Source organism: Mauremys reevesii, linkage group 5 (assembly GCF_016161935.1).
Source record: "Mauremys reevesii isolate NIE-2019 linkage group 5, ASM1616193v1, whole genome shotgun sequence".
Lineage (NCBI taxonomy): Eukaryota > Metazoa > Chordata > Testudines > Geoemydidae > Mauremys > Mauremys reevesii.
In genome coordinates, this window is record NC_052627.1 from 113072865 (window position 1) to 113090724 (window position 17860).

The 17860-nt window shown below is 41.5% G+C and overlaps 1 long non-coding RNA gene across 3 annotated transcripts in view; it reads right to left on the reverse strand.

Annotated features, from left to right (window-relative positions):
* Positions 1–4448: 4448 nt before the first annotated feature.
* LOC120405505 overlaps positions 4449–17860 on the reverse strand; it is a 92543-nt gene continuing 79131 nt past the window's right edge. The window contains exons 7-8 of one of the 3 annotated variants that reach the window (XR_005598608.1): positions 11933–12126; positions 7129–7223 (exon numbers count right to left, since the gene is read on the reverse strand). This is a non-coding gene — a long non-coding RNA (uncharacterized LOC120405505). Of the gene's footprint in view, positions 4646–7128; positions 7224–11932; positions 12127–17860 lie in introns of those variants that run through there. The other 2 variants (XR_005598606.1, XR_005598609.1) reach the window with 2 other exon arrangements.

Consider the following 17860-nt stretch of genomic DNA (forward strand, 5'->3'; position numbering starts at 1 on the left):
AAGCAATTGCTTAGGCAGATAACTCCTCACCACTAGAAATAACAGGTTCACAGCTTGGCTCGTAGTAAAGTATTACTAGAAGTGAGAGAAGGTGGAAGAATAAGGCTGTGTTCCTATATAGTCTTATCCTTATAAATTTTGGGGGGAAGGGTTAGCTCAGTGGTTTGAGCATTGGCTTACTAAAGCCAGAGTTATGAGTTCAATCCTTAAGAGGCCCACTTAGGGATCTGGGGCAAAAAAATCAGTACTTAGTCCTGTTAGTGAAAGCAGGGGGATAGACTCAATGACCTTCCAGTTCTAGGAAATAGGTATATCTCTAACTAATTTATAGAGCCTGATCCAAAAAATATAAAAAGTCAGTGGAAACCTTTTAATTGACTTCAATGGGCTTTGGATAAGACTTCAAGTTTTATATTATTGGACTGTAGCTAATGTACTCTTATGCTATTTGACTGTACTTTAGCTCTTAGGAATATAAAAGACATGTTTGAAACTTTGACATTCATCCTATCTTCCTGTGTTCAGAAACAGAATCTCATTGGTGCTTATTTCATATTCAATTTTTGCTTTGTTCTATGCATGTTGGTACTTATTAAATGGTATATTATACATGATTTTGGAATGAAAATTTGACCTATTACCATGGGTGATTTGCTATTGACTGAAAGGGTCATATTAACCCTATGAGCTAAAATAAATACAAATCTGAGCAATGACTGGAATAACAGAAAAAGAGGGTAGTGGGAGCGTCAGCATATTAAAGCAAAATAGACTTTAAACCGCAAAGTATAATTTAGGTCCTGATTCTGAAAAGACTTACACACATAGTTTGTGCACTGTGAATTCTCTTATTGAGGTCAATTGGATTACTCATAATGCATACATTAAAAACATACATAACTCTTTGCAGGATCAGGACTTAAGGTTGTAAACTCTTCAAACCAGGACTGTCTCTTTACTTCCGTCTGTTAGGCCCCTGCATGCTTTTAGGTACTAAGACATAATGTGTGGGTGGAGAATGAGAGAGTTTTCATCTATTTACTGAAAATAGAAAAATTATCATATTGGTTAATTCATAATAAAATTACAGAACCCATTCTTGAACTTATAGTCTTTAAAACTTCCACTCAGAGTATGAGGACAGAAGCCGATATATGTTTCAGTGGCAACATGGTGTTAAAATTCTGCATAGCTGATCTCATCTGTCAGCAATAGACTGAGCAGCTAATCTGGAAGAGGAAAAAGTTAAAATATTTTTTTTTAACCTGGAGAGAAGGCTGCTTAAATGGTCTTTCTCATTAGGTATATAATACCCTTCTCCTCCTCCGCAGAGATAAACAGATAGCTTTGTAGATTACAACTACTTTAAAATCAGTTGTTAAGAACTGGTGCCCAGACCTTTTATTTGAACTTGATCCTAGCTTCCTGTATACAGTAACTGCATCTACTCAGTGGTTATTGGCAGTTCCATAGGCACACACCTTGTTTTGAAAGTTTAAAGCTTAGTTTGGGGCCCGACAGGTTTCAGTAGTACATACTGTAGCTTCCTGTAATTGCTAAAAAGACTAACCTTGAAACTTAAGATTTTCAGGGTGGAGTAAATTTCCTAAACACACACAAAGAACTACATTCTTTCCATAAGCACTGCAGGTAAATATGTAAAAATGTATACACTGAGGCCTCAGTTATACCTCTGCAGAGAGAGAGAGAGACTCAAGCAATGCCTGGAGACATTAGGCCTTTGCAAAGTATAATTTTCCAGGCACTGTGGGGAGAGCTTGGTGGGCATCAGGACTTGATACATCTGTATAACAGCAACAGGTGTATCCAGTGCTGTCCCCAGCGCAGCCCTGCTGGGATAAATGGGATCTGGGACAGGGTAATTCTCCCCAACACAAAATTGCTTGTCACTTACAGTCTCCTGTACATGAGTGGCTCAGTAGAGGGAAAGAAGCTCCTGAACTTTCTCCTCTCCAGTGCACTCATGCTGGAGCAGCAATAATTTGGCCCTAACTATATAAAACTATGTCCAGTGTATTTTATGTGTGCCATATTTTTTGGCATAGAAATAGCAACTTCTTGTATGCGATGTTAATGTTGAAAACTTAATCAACATATCAAAAGGAAGGCAATTTGCTTACAAATCACATTTGTAATCAAGGCAAATCAGAAGGGGAGAAAAGCTGTATCTGAAGATTGTTTAAATCACTGAGCTAATTGTATACATTCTCATTGGCCCAAATTCAAAGTAAACCCAGCAACTTCATGGATGTGTAAAGAACTCTTTTTCAGCATTTGAAACTAAACTTGAAAAATTTTACAATGTCTGTACAAAGAACCTCAGCGAAAGAATGTTCAATATATACAGAATATTGTATGGAAATAATGGAGCTGAAGAGCATAGTTATAAGCAAGTTGCATTGTCTATGGCAACAAATTGCATTGTCCGTGGCTGCTAGATACTAATGCAATTCGCAATAACATCAAAGTTATATTATTTCTTTTGACTCCAGACCACTACTAGCCAATCCACACCAAAAAAACATTAAAACCTAGTTTAAGATGTATCATTTCCTAAAATCTTCTGTGATATGGGATGTCTGAGGAAACATTAAAGTCTGAGTAAAAGTTTAGGGGGAAAAAACAGCCTGTCTTTAGCAGTCTTCAGGGACATGGGTACTCTATAAGATGAAACCATTTTTAATTGTATTGGAGGACAGCTGTATTGTAAGTGCATCCGCTGATATGATAGATACCATCTAAATTACATAATCAAAGTGCTAAAGATATTTTGTGTATATATAAACAAAATTATGGAGCTTTATAAAGTTTGGCTTTCTACAACATTCAGGGCTGAATCCTGGCTCTGCCAGTTGACCCACTGTAAACACTAGAGGGAGCTAACAGAAAGAGTCAGAAGGAAGGGAGAAATTGTGGCAAGAGAGATACTATTACAAACTCCTGTGATTTTTATGGCAATACAGAATAAAGTAGATTAGGTTTGATACAAATTGAATTAATGTGGTCTATTATTAGGGTGGATGCAATTTCTCTGCACCTCTTTTTTTCCCCTTACTTCCAATGGCTATCCCACAGTGTTTTTCAGGTGAACAGTTACTGACAGTCTGTTCACCTGTATGCCCTCTTCTGATCTGGTGTCAAGTTCCCAAGATACCTCCCCCCTCCCCCTTTAAAAGCTGGCATGGGGACAGCACTTGCCCGTTTGCTCCTGGAATCAAGTGTATTAGCATTGTTGTGATATGACAAGGACAGCTCTCCAGAAACCCTACAACATGCCTCGAGCTGCTTGAGGTCATGCTGAGACACTGGATCTCATCGCCTCATTGACATAGGAAGATCTCGTGGCCAGCCACGAATAAAGACCTTTTTGTGGACTTTGCCAAGAAGACGTCCGAGAGGGGCCCTGACCAGGACGCTGACCAGTGCTGGATAAAGACCAAGCAACTCAGGAGTAAGTACATTGAAACGAGAGACAAAAGGGGACAATCCAGCAGGGGACACGTAACCTGTCCATTTTTATGATGAACTAGGCAGGATCCTATGCAATTATAGCACAACCCGTCCAAGACACCATGCTGAGCCTGCAGGCTTCACTCTACCCCCTCACTGAGGACAACTGGCAAGGCCAACTGGGGATGAGCTGTCCCCTGAGAGCCAGGATCTTTTTGGAAAGCCTTAGCCCAGGGCAATATACCTTGATCCCCATCCACATAGGGCAAGCCCAAGCAGGGCTGGCTTTAGGACATGTGGGGCCCAATTTGAAAGAGCTGCCGCCGAAATGCCGCCAAAGGCAGCGGTAGCGATTGAGCTGCCACCAAAGATAGCGGCGGCAATTCGGCGGCAGCTCAATCGGTTGCTGCTGTTTCGGTGGCTCTTCGGTGGAGGGTGCTGGCCCCCTCTTCCAGACGCTGCAGGGCCCTCTTAGGAGCGGGGCCCGATTCCCGGGAATCGCCCTAAAGCCAGCCCTGAGCCCGAGTCCTAGCCAGAAACACTAGCCGGGACTGAAGAGGCAGATCCCTTGGAGGGAACTTTGGAATGTAATTAGCTATGCTTACAATGTATTATTATTGTGCTATTCTTCCATTCTACCTTCTATTCTAGGTGACCTTTGAGTAGCCAGCCCCTGCCTCGCTCTTTCCCATACATATTTCCAAAATGCCGGCTGCTCCACCCAAGCGGTCAGCTTCTATCTCATACTAAGGCCACAAGTATTGACAATGTTCAGGACCGAGGCATGGAAGGCACTTGCCCATCCCCCTCTTTTCCTTTCCCCTTACCTCAACTCTTTCTGCCCAGAGAACGCCTTTCCCCCCCAAATCCTATTTGCCAGCCCAAAATGGTATCTGGCAGCACAGCTGCTACCCCTAGCCCACCCCTCTCCCATGGCATATTTGAATAATGAAAAAAATCATTTGTGCAAAACATGACAGTTTATTGAGACAATGGTTACAGGGAAAAAAGCTTCTTAGTGTGTTTGTAGCTTACATGAGGTATACATGGACATTGCATGCCTGGGGTAGAAAAGTAGAAACAGGACTGTTCTCTGCTGAAGTTTAAATGCCATGCCTTCCAGCTGACAAGCACTGGAGGACTCTGTCTATTTTTCTCTGCACTTTCTTCATGTCTGCAAAAATAAAGCAGAACTTAAGCCCGAGGAATAGCTCAATTTTGGGTTCACACACTGTAGGGAATAGCCACATACACCCTGCCCCATGGCATAGCTCGCAAGCCCCTCCCACTCCTGAAGCATTTCTGGAGAGGCCATCCTGGTGAACAACTTCACAGGGTATGTCACTGGTCTGCTCTTTGCCTTTTTGAATAAGACCATTTTCTGCCTTTTAGTCACCCGCCTCAGTCTACTGTCAGTCTAAAGGAGATGCAGGGGTGCTCAGCCCCGATGTTCCCCCATAGCCCCTCTGAAATCATAGAAGTGCCTCAAATACACAAATACAGAGCATTTCCATGGACAAGGAGAGCATGGGAAAAGTCAGGGAGATGCAAAGGCAACTCATGGCATTGTGCTGAGCCAGAAGACTCTCCTACAAAACATGCTCCTGTTAGGCCAGGAGATGCTGCAGTCCTGTAAGCCAGGACCCAGCTATGGCCTTCTGGACAAAACTGGCTACTGGAACTGACACCAACTCCCCCTCACCATACCCGCACAGCACTCATCCCAGAGGCCATTCCCCTTTCAGGTCTAACATCTGCCCACTGAAAACACTGGCTCCTGGGAGCCCAGCACTTTTGAGCCCTTCAGTGCACCTGAAAATTGTATGCTGGTCAGCTCAGCACTCAGCTCCAGGACCGTGGTGTATAAGAAGAGGCACAGGAAAGACCTATATGGGGCTCTAAATTTAAGCCTTCCCCCTCCTCTGTAATTTTTGCACTGCCTGCATTGTTGCACTTTCAATATGGTTTACACTGTGTTTTTATTTAAAGGTTTGCTCTTTGTTGGTCAGTAAGTAGATTGCTTTGGTAAATATATTTTCAAATAAAACATGGGTTCAATTTTTAGACCAACGCTGGCAGACAGCGATTCAAGATAGGGCTAGCCTGCTGTGACATACCAGAGTCAATCCAGACCATTGAGGGGGCTATGTCACCCCTGTCATGCAACGTTGGGTGCCTTACAATGCCTTGCTGAATTAGTTCCCACTTGGGCTGCTCACAAACAGCCTTCCAGCACGCAAGCCTCACCTTGAATGTCTGTGTGGAACTGCAGCCTGTCAGCTACTCCCTGGCTCTCACCAGCTTTGGTTATACTACAGGGTGACTCCAACACATCCCCAGTCCTGGATTTCCCACGGAAATGTATGTTTTGTACTGCCCTCTCCTGGACAGTACAAATATTTTAAGTCCATTATTCCTTTAAGGGAATAATATACCAGTTTATTATTTTACATAAAGTTACCCAGACACTTCAACTTAAATACACTGGATTAGATAAAACAGTAGAACAGGATTATTAACTAAAAATAAATTGATTTTAAGTGATTACAAGTAATGAGGCATAAAAGTCAGAAATGGCTACAAGAAAAATAATGATAAAAAGCTTACTAGTGCCTAACTTAACAAACTATGTTAAATTCAAGCAACGTTTCTCACCAAGTGCTTCCAGCTAGGTTACTTATCAAACTCTTCAGGACATCTCCCCCCACCCCGAGTCCAGCAGCTGTTTCCTTTCATCTTCTTAGGTGCAGTTGCTACAGAGGCGGGGGGTGGGGTGTCCGTCCTTCCTTTTAATAGTTCTAGTAGCCCTCTTGAAAAACCTTTCCAGCTGAGAACCAGGAGACAAATTGTCTATGTGGAAGAATGTTCCCTGCTGGTCATTTTAACCTGTTTGAGATTTTTTTTTTTTTTTTTTTACAGTTCTGCTTGATGACTCTGTTTGCTGGTTAAATGCAAAGTAAGACAAGTACACATTTCTGTGTTTAGGTGAGACCTGTTTGCTGACCTCTGCTTGGGCAGAGCTGTGGGGTTTGGAGCATATGTTAATAACATCATACAGGGGAATCTTATAACTTCACACTCAGTGTTGCCACACATATTTTGATGAGGACAATACTGACCAGCAAATTATGAGTTTTCAAATGATACCCTACAAGGCATATCTTGTACAAAAATTATTACAATATTGTGTAGGGTGTGGACACAGAGGTATATTCCATCACACTTGCCCAGAAAGAAAGAATGGGTGGAGACAATGGAAAGAACTTTTTTTTTTTTAAATTTGAACCTGCCTGGCTTTCTCATGCCACAATTCACAGCTCCAACAATCCCATGATGCACACTGCTCAGCCACAAAGCAAAGGACCATGGATACCATCCAAGAACACTACTCCCTCATTTAGCAGCATACTGCCACCATGTGTTCACATGAGGAAAATTGAAATGGAACAGGAATCCTGTGTGCATGCTATTGGTGTGACGCGCATAGTGCGAGTTACCAGATGCCCATCAAAAAGTTTTGCATTAAATCCCCCATGTAGACCTACCCTTAGGTTAAGTATTAGTTTGTTTCCATTTCTTTCTGCATTCATATTATGGCATCATTAGGATTTGTTAGTTGGAATATGTATATTGAGAATACAAACATAATAGAAACATAAGAAATGCCTTTTCTTTTTCATTTAAATTGATGTTTATTTGAGTTCTCTTGTTTCTGCTCTCTTGGCTTCATCCTCTGCAGTCTGATATTTCATCTAAAATGGGTAAGAAGGATTGTAAGAGGACTTTGGCAAACTGTAGATATACATCCCCTAGGAAAATACAATCATTTTCAGTGAACACAATACAATGAGGAGGTGTCTTATTACATAATTGAAGAGACAATGTCTTTTATATGCATCCCGGTTCACTTTTCACACTAAATTAATCTTAATAAGCATCTGCTTTGAGTAAAGAGAGTTTTGTGATCATTCAACCATGACCTCTCTAGAAATGATTTCAGTGATTTCACTTTATGTCTCAGACTGGAGTATTCTTTTGAAACATTCCTCTTTACTGTATGATAATCAGTGTGTTAACATGAGTTGATTAATCCCATCAGTCTAAATAATGTTGATATCCTAGCTCTTGTGCTCTTTTCTCGATAAACTCATGACTATGAAATCACTGGCTTTACAACCCAAACTGAAAGTTACACAACTACATTTATCTTCTCAATTAGTGAGCGGTTAGACTTTTTGATATTTAGTCAAATAACAAAATAAAAACCTTTTCTAAACCATCAATACAACAAAATAGAAAGTAAAGTCCTTTTAAAGAAGGCTTCCCTTTCATTTTAGAATATAGACTGAGTTGAGGTGTGTGAAAAATGTTTATTCTAATGTATCAAATTATATATAAACTTGGAAGGATTAGATTTTTGTTGGTAAATGTCAATTTAATCATATACACACAAAGGAATGAAAAAATATTTCAATTAGGGCTGTCAATAAGTAGCAGTTAACTCACACGATTAAAAAAATTAATCACAATTTAAAAAATTAATTGTGATTAATCACACAACAATAGAATACCAATTGACATTTATTAAATATTTGTGGATGTTTTTCTACATTTTCAGTATTGATTTCAATTACAACACAGAATACAAAGTGCACAGTGCTTATTTTTTTTTTATTACAAATATATGCACTGTAAAAATGATAAACAAAAGAAACAGTATTTTTCAATTCACCTCATACAAGTACTGAATGCAATCTCTTTATTGTGAAAGTGTAACTTATAAATGCAGATTTTTTTGGTTACATAACTGCACTCAAAAACAAAACAGTGTAAAAATTTAGAGCCTACAAGTCCACTCAGTCTTACTTCTTATTCTGTCAATCGGTAAGACAAACAGTTTGTTTACATTGATGGGAAATGCTGTCTGCTTCTTATTTACAATGTCACCTGAAAGTGAGAGCAGGCGTTTGCATGGCACTTTTGTAGCCGGCGTTGCAAGATAGTTACATGCCAGATATGCTAAACATTCGTATGGCCCTTCATGCTTCGGCCACCATTCCAGAGGACATGCTTCCATGCTGATGATGCTCATTTAAAAAAAAAAAAAGCGTCAATTAAATTTGTGACTGTACTCCTTTGTGGGGAGGATTGTATGTCTCCTGCTCTGTTTTACCCTCATTCTGCATATATTTAATGTTATAGCAGTCTCAGATGATGACCCAGCACATGTTCATTTTAAGAACACTTTCACAGCAGATTTCACAAAAGGCAAAGAAGGTACTGATGTGAGATTTCTAAAAACAGCTACATCACTTGACCCAAGGTTTAAGAATCTGAAGTGCCGTCCAAAATCTGAGAGGGACAAGGTTTGGAGCATGCTTTTAGAAGTCTTAAAAGAGCAACACTCTGATACAGAAACTACAGAACCAAAACCACCAAAAAAGAAAATCAACCTTCTGCTGGTGGCATCTGACTGAGATGAAGAGAATAAACATGCATCAGTCTGCACTGTTTTGGATCGTTATCAAGCAAAACCCATCATCAGCATGGATGCATATCCTCTGGAATGGTGGTTGAAGCATGAGTGGACATATGAATCTTTAGTGCATCTGGCACGTAAATATCTTGCAATGCTAGCTACAACAGTGCCTTGTGAACGCCTGTTCTCACTTTCAGGTGACAAGAAGCAGGCAGCATTATCTCCTGCAAATTGTAACCAACCTTGTTTATTGGAGTGATTGTCTGACCAAGAAGGAGGGCTGAGTGGACTCGAAGGCTTTAAAGTTTTACATGGTTTTATTTTTGACTGCAGTTTTGTTTGTACATAATTCTACACTTGTAAGTTCAACTTTCATGATAAAGAAATTGCACTACAGTACTTGTATGAAGTGAATGGAAAAATACATTTTTTTTTGTTTTTTACAGTGCAGATATTTGTAATTAAAACTAAATATAAAGTGAGCACTGTACTCTGTGTTGTAATTGAAATGAATATATTTGAAAATGTAGTAAACATCCAAAAATATTTAAAATAAATGGTATTCTATTGTTGTTTAACAGCGCTATTAATCACAATTTATTTTTTAATCGCTTGACAGACCTAATTTCAATTGATGATAATAATCAGTATTTACAAATAAGTTCTCAAGCAACAGTTTTATTACTTTGCCTATTTGAGTTTGATTTAAGGATATTTACTCTGTATATTTTGATATGTGATGTTGACAATTTGTGTTTAGACAGTAATAAAACTTTAACTTTTCAAATCTCAGCGTCTACTGCAGGGGCAGGCAAACGTTTTGGCCTGAGGGCCACATTGGGTTTCCGAAATTGTATGGACGGCTGGTTAGGGGAGGCTGTGCCTCCCCAAACAGTGAGGCGTGGTCCAGTCCCTGCCCCCTATCTGACTCCCTCAGCTTCTCACCCCCGAGAGCCCTCCTCGGGACTCCTATCCCATCCATCCCCCCGTACCCTGTCCCCCGACAGCTCCCATGGGACCCCTGCCCCATCCAACTGCCCCTTCTCCTTGTCCCCTGACCGCCCCAAGAACCCCTGCCCCTGACCCCCCCACTGCCCCATCCAACCCCCCCTCTTCTTCCTAACTGCCCCCCCGGGTCTCCTACCCCCATTCAACCCCCGTGTTCCCCGCCCTCTGACTGCCCTGACCCCTATCCACACCCCAGCCCCCGACCACCACCCTGAACTCCCCTGCCCTCTATCCAACTCCCCCTGATCCCTCCCCCCTTACCGCGCTGCCTGGAGCACTGGTGGCTGGCAGCGCTACAGCCACACCACCCAGAGCACTAGGACAGGCAGCCGTGCCGCCCGGCTGGAGCCAGCCATGCCACCGCGCGGCACAGAGCACCGGGTCAGGCCGTGGCTCTGCAGCTGCGCTGCCCCATAGAGCTCATAGCCTTGCTGCCCAGAGCATTATGCTGGCAGCAGAGCAAGCTGAGGCTGCGGGGGAGGGGAAACAGCAGGGGAGGGGCCGGGGACGAGGACGAGCCTCCCGGGGCAGGAGCTCAGGGGCTGGGCAGGAGGGCCCTGCGGGCTAGATATGGATAGATATCGTCTCCTGTCATTAAATAATTATTGTCTACCCCCTCCATAATTTCCCACAACTGTGAAAATTTAACTTGCTAAAGCTAAAAAAAGTTTAAAAAAATAAGCATCAATATTATCTGTCAAAATTAGAAAACAAAATTGAGTTCTGCCAAACCTAAATATGTAGCTATGCCTGAGTAGCGATAATCCAAAGACTCCCTGGCTGATCCTATTTACTTTGAAGTCAATGGAAATAAAGAGTATACAGTGACTTGCTGAATAAAGCCCTGTTTTGACATTCCAATGCTAGCATATTTTCTTTAAATAAAAAAAAGCAGCAAAGGAAAGAAAACCATAGCAAAAGCAGGCACCTTTGTTTTTTGTGATTATCTGCTCAAAAAAAAAAATATTAGCACATTACACACATTCAAAAAAAAACTGTTCAAAATACATTTCAGTTACATTTGTCAGCTGTCAGAGCTCTAAGACCAGAAAGGGGGACAGCTCAAATGAAGAAGGGCTGGACTGGGCCAGTACTTCAGCTGGAAACCATGTAGGTCCTGCAGGAAGTGGCTTGGTGATTTACTCAGTGACACTCTTCTCTCCAGGGGCGGCTCTAGCCATTTTGCCGCCCCAAGCACGGCGACACACCACGGGGGGCGCTCCGCCGGTCGCTGGTCCCGCGGCTCCGGTGGACTTCCCGCAGACGCCTGCGGGAGGTCCACCGGAGCCGCCTGCTGCCCTTCCAGCGACCGGCAGAGCGCCCCCCGCAGCATACCGCCCCAAGCACGCGCTTGGTGTGCTGGGGCCTGGAGCTGCCTCTGCTTCTCTCTGAGGGTCTGATCGTGCTGCAATTAAAGTCAAATGATAGAATTAACATTGACTTCAATGGGAGCAAGGATGGGCCTAAATCAGTACTGTATTTATAGAATCATAGAATGTTAGGGTTGGAAGGGACCTCAGGAGGTCATCTAGTCCAACCCCCTGCTCAAAGCAGGACCAATCCCCAGACAGATTTTTACCCTAGTTCCCTAGATGGCCCCCTCAAGGATTGAACTCAGAACCCTGGGTTTAGCAGGCCAATGCTCAAAACACTGAGCTATCCCTCCCTGAAAAAAAAAAAAAATCATTGAGTCCAACCCCCTACCTTCACTAGGCAGGACCAAGTACTGATTTTGCCCCAGATCCCTAAGTGCCCCCCTCAAGGATTGAGCTCACAACACAGGGTTTAGCAGGCCAATAGTCAAACCACTGAGCTATTTGGAAGGGTGTTTGCAAGTATTGGGCTCCTGGAAGCATAAAAAGGAGCTTGTAATTACTGTTGGTCATTAACAATTCCATAGCATTTTTTATACGAATAAGAATGTTAACCCTACTGTCCTGACCAAACCCAACTCCAGTAATCATATTTACCAACCTTAAATTCCTCCTGCAGTTTCAGTTATTTATGCTATTTTCCTTTACTTTGTCCAATAATTGTGTACCATGGCTATTCATTTTTACATGGGCTTTGTTCCCTCGCAGACGAGCTGGCATTTCAGGGGTAGGTATATATATACCTTCTCTACCACACAGGGGTTTTGTGGGACTCAATTAGTGTTTGTAAAATACCTTGAGATGGAAATGCAAATTAGATTCTATTTTAAATAAATTTTATTGTAAATCTAAACCGCAATTATACATTTAAATAAAATATTTAGAAGAAATAAATATTTAATCCAAACTCCTTTATTGTCTCTCCAGACTCCTCCCTTCTATTTCTTTCTCCCACCCCAACAGCAAAGTCAGAACATTTGTTTTATTTAAGAGAAATATTTATCAAGCAGTGCAATGTTTGGCACAGTACAAGCTGCAAATACACACATAAACAAAGAATTTCAAATGTCTCTAGTGATTTTGTAAAAGCAGCAAAGAGTCCTGTGGCACCTTATAGACTAACAGACGTTTTGGAGCATGAGCTTTCGTGGGTGAATACCCACTTCGTCGGAGGCATGTACATGTCTAGTGATTTTGGCAGGCTCAATTTTTGGGCATTCAATTCGAGACACTTTAAAGGGACCTAATTATAAAAAGGGCTAAACTCACACACCCTCTAAAAATCAGGTTCATTTAAGATCTTTTTCAGCTTGATCATCCCCCAAATCAATAGTCATTTTTTAAAATCTTGGCCATAGTCCACATCCCCTGGAATTTCTATCCTAAGGATCTCACGGCCTAAAAAAAGTTAGATTGAATTTATTTTCAGCAAACACTGAAAGTCAAATTTATTTTGTTTAAAATCCAATTCAGCAAATTGTTTACAATGTAGGGGATCTCACACACATTCATAAGGGCAGAGCTTCAGCTGGGATAAATTATCATAGATTCATCAAGCTATGAGCTTCTGCCTCTTATTTTTTGTTTGTTATTATGCAGGTGCAGTAGTGGCTCTACAGTTAAATTTACATTGAAATTAAAGCAGAATTCAAATCTGTGTTTTCACAATTTAATGATTTAAATTTGTCTCCAAAAACCTGGGAAATCCCTGCCGCCTGCCAAAAAAACCCAACTTTGTTAACTTAGAGTTAAGGTTATTAAGGTTGTTCATCAGAATTTACTATCAATTCACTCACTAAAAATCCAGGAACTCACCAATTAAACCAATATGCTTCTTACACCAATAGCAGCCTTGTCAATATTAATACCCAAACATACATAAAACTTTCCCAGCTTCACAACTTTCTTTCAGTTCTAAACTATAACCCCACACACTCAAATGCACAACTTTAACTCAGACCTCCATACTTTTTGTTTTTCAAACAACACATTGTAGACTTCAATGATACAGATATGTTAATAGGTAATTTTTACCTTAATTTAGCTAAGTTTGAGCGTGATTATGAAGAACTAGATGTGAGCATAATAGCTGGGCCTGTGGATGTAGTTGGAATTGACAGGGAAATTTGTTTTCGAGTGGAGAAGACGGTAAATGTCTTTATGTGTTAACATGTTAGGGTAGTGCGGCATGTAAATTGAGATTGGTGTGCATATGGATGCTGGTTTAATTGGTGATTTCCTTGAATTTTAGTGATTGTGTTGCTAGAAAACACATTTGAGCAATGTTAACTGGCCATTTAAAGTCCATTTAAAGGCCTTGTGTGGGATTAAATAAGAATATAATTTTGGGCTACAAAAAAATTATATTCATTGGAAATTCTTTAGGTTAAGTGTTACCTCAACACTGCCAAGGTGACCTTTCATGGATGGACCTTGCTGTTTGGGTGGAATACTGACTGTATAGCACCAAACCTCTTGCACCAGGTACTACAGATGTGTTTCCATTGGAATCCAATGCTCCATGATGCTTTGGGAGCAGGAAGGGGTGGAGGACTGGACCACATGATCTCTGAGACACCAATCCATACAGATTTATAGAAAACCAGCTGGGGCTTTATTAACTCCCTCTGGGTTCCATTAATAGTTGTTACTGAGAAGCCAAAGAGAGTCCAGGAGAGAACACTATGCGGTGAAGTAGCACTGAAGGGCATTCCCCTATATAAATGACTCTATGCACCCAAGATTTGGGATGTCCTTTCTCTGTGGACCCTGGAGATCCATGGTATTGACAGGACTTATCTTTGTGGCCCTAGAAGCCCCTCCCTATTGAAGGGATTGTTTATAGAAAATGCCATGAAATCAAACCTCACAGTATTTTTCTGCCTGTCTGACCCTCTCTTACAATGTTATTCTTGAGAAGGGTCAATCTAGCTCCTCACTGGGAGTTTTGTCCCAGTAACGGATATGGGATTGGGTCAATTATTAATACACTATTAACACCTGATTTGATTATGATATGTGTGTATATCGCAAAGAAAGATTTACTAGACATTTGTTATCACTACCTCAATGTGAACACTTTAGTACATCTTGGATTCAGCACTAGAATTAGGCCTAAAGAAGTAAGTAAAGATTTCAGATTATGGCCCAGAGGTTTTTTTCAAGTTGATGTGCTAAGCCCTGTATTAGCCAACCCAGTCACACATAGGCATATCACATTTTATTTTAAAACTAAATCATATCAAGTAACAACCTTTGTGGAAATGTTTTTGAGGGCTTGTTTACATTCAATTCCTGTGCCAATTTAAACTAATTTAAACTAAATTGGCACAGAACATAATTTTAAATCAGTACAACTCTTCGGTGTGGATGCAGTTACACACACACACACACACACACACACACACACACACTTAGATGATCACAATTGGCTATCTGATGTAACTTAGCTAAACCAAAATAAACACCTTTATGTCACTATAACTGCAGCCACACTTAGGGGTTGCACCAATTTAATAGTTTTTTCTATTATTTAGTTAAATCGGTGAAAAACTGAGTGTAGACCAGGTCTCAGAGCAAGCTCTTATTAGTAAAGCAAACACTGACTTTGTTTTTGCTGCTGATGTTGTTTGTTTTCATTGCTGTCTGAATGACCCTTTTGTGGTGTCTGCTTTTGCCTGGATGGCTGCACCCAACTGCATTTAATTACACTTACTCAATAGTTTTATCCAGGCTCACTGATCATTACCCATCAAGTCCAATAACTATTATTTAAATCCAATGATTCAGAATTGGATAATTTATCTGTTATACAATTATTGCCTAAATACCCAGTGTAAACATGCAGAAAATCTGGAGGACTTGTTCTGACGGTGGTGATTAAAGGCAAAGAGCAAGATGGATGGAGTCAGTTGTGATCAGCTGGCTCAGTTTCCTGCTGTGCGCCAGTCTCTGCCATTGTACTGGGCTCTGGGTACCAGACTTGCCATGGTCCTCTCAGCTCTAAAAGGAAAGCTGGCTTTGTTTGCCTGTAAGCATCTGCAAACTGTTCTGACACATGAGCTACCCTCTCAGCAAGGCCACTCATTAGGCTGATTATCACTTCAAAGTTTGTATTATCATCCATCTCTAAAGGCAATTAGGAATGGGTGGCTTTGAGTATCAGACACTGGGTGACACTAAGTGACTCATCTTTATTGATTCTTTTGTGAGCAGAGACAGTGATTGAGATGATACGATTGCAGCCTACCTGCCCCTTTGACTGGTAAATACTGAAGAAAACGGTGTGTAATTAACTGACAGTTAATATAGGTTCTGTTTAGTGTTCAGAGAGCACAATAGGATAAGCTGCCCAAAAGGAACAAAGTAATGCAACTCCTTTGACAAGTTAAACTCTAAAGCCAACTGTGTAATTATCTGACAGTTAAAGGGGGGAGGGGTCAGGGGAGGGGAAGGACTCTGTTTAGTATTTATGAGACCAAAGGAATTCCTGTGTGTGAACAACAGAGACAGTTACAGACAATAATCATAACAGCTGCACAAGATATTTGTATAAGTTTGACTTTCAAATGAATGATGATTGGTTTCATGGACAGAGGAAACAATACAACTTTAGAGATAGAGCGCTAGTGATATAACTTGTATCAGTTTGTATGTGAGAAATAAGTCGAGCTGTATTATTGGCCTATATTCTAAACTGCTTCCATCTTAGACCTAAGAATTAGGGCTTGTCTACACTTAGAATGCTATAGTGGCACAGCTGTGCCACTCTAATGCTTCAGTGTAGACACTACCTACATCAAAGAGAGTGGTTCTCCCGTTGTGTAGGTAATCCACTTCCCTGAGAGGTGGTAGCTAGGTCAACAGAAGAATTCTTCTGTCGACCTAGCTCTGTCTACATGGGGATTTATGTTGGCCTAACTGCAGAGCTCGGGGTGTGGATTTTTCACACCCCGACCTAGTTAAACTGACTTAATTTTCTCATATAGACCAGGTCTAGATTCCAACCAGACCAATGTTTGGAAAGTCAGACTTGCCTGGTCTACAGTAGAAAGTTGTACCAGCAAACCTCAGCACAGCCTGGCTTGCGCCCACTCTTCCTTTTGTCTCCCACCAACAAAACTCTCCACTTTTTCCAGCATAGTTATTGCCCTTTATGGAGTAACATAAGCTGGTATAGTTTTATTTGGCACAATGGCAGTGTGAATGCACATACACCTGTACCAATATAAGCAGTCCTCCAGCTGCAGTCCCACAGTGCAACCTTCCCTTCAGGAATGGGCTGTCTGGTAGCACTTTTGAACTCCACTGTGCAGAGGTCCCAGTAAATGAGAAAGAAAAAGCTGACCTGATTTTCATTTTAATAATAACTGATAGGGAATGGAGATATATTAGCCTCATGCTGTCCAGCCACAGCTGTAGTTGGGGCAGGTGGTCAAGACCGATTCAACTCGTGATAGAAGAGCGGGGACTGGCAGCAGAAAGTTCTGGAACAAGCTTTACCTCTCCACACCTCAGGCCAAAATAGCCTCTCAGGGCATGCTGCAAGGCACATCTGTTTGTGTAGGCTGCCACAGAGGGTGGGGTTTCATGGGGCTCTTATGAGTGTGTGAGAAGGGAGTTTTATGCTCCCCTTCCCTCTGTGCCCATCCCCTCTGTTTCCATTGCCCTTTTCTCTATGGAAGTGAGAGATTCCCCTGGGAAAAGGGGAAAATAAAGGCCAGGTCTTTCTTACTTGGGTTAGGCCCTACTGTCCCACCTGCACAGCAGGGGTTTGATTTGAGCTGGACGTGACCTCCTGTCTATGGGTGAAAAAGTTACAATTGGGAAGAAAATTACCTGAGGAGTAACAAGTTTGTGGGATTTGGTTGGAGGCCACTGTAGCTAGAAGGGATTAGGATGTTCTGGAGGGTTCATAAAGAGGGGTTGTGAGGGTGTTTTTCTTTCTTTTTTCCGGGGAAGGCTTTTCATCCCTGTCTGGGGGTGGTTGAGAGGGAGGTTGAGCTGGTTGGCTGGTATCTCCCTCCTATGTTTCAGGGGAAGGGTCTCAGTAAATTAGGAAGTGAGGTTACCAGAGAGGGATAGTACCTTTGGCAGTGGGAGAACAAGGCTGTGTGGGTGAAGGTATGAGACTCACTTGAATAACATGTGTTGCAATACAGTTAAGTGTACTGTCACACACCCAGGAGCAAAGAATGTAGGTTACACCTATAGGGTGGGGGACTAGTTCAGAAAGCAGCAGCTCCCTTTGAAAGGGACTTATGGGTCATGGAAGATAACAAATTAACATGAAAATTGATGCTGTGGCTAAGAAAGCAGATGTGATGCTTGAATGTGCAATCAAGGAAATATAAAAACAGAAGTAGGGAGATGCTATTAGCACTGTATACAGTGTTACTTAGACCATTATTGAGATACTGTGTACAGTTCTTGTGTCCACACTTCAAAAAGAACATTGACAAACTGGAAAAAACTGAAGAAAAGAGCTAAAAGAATGATTTGAGGTCTGGAAACCTGTTTTACAGTCATA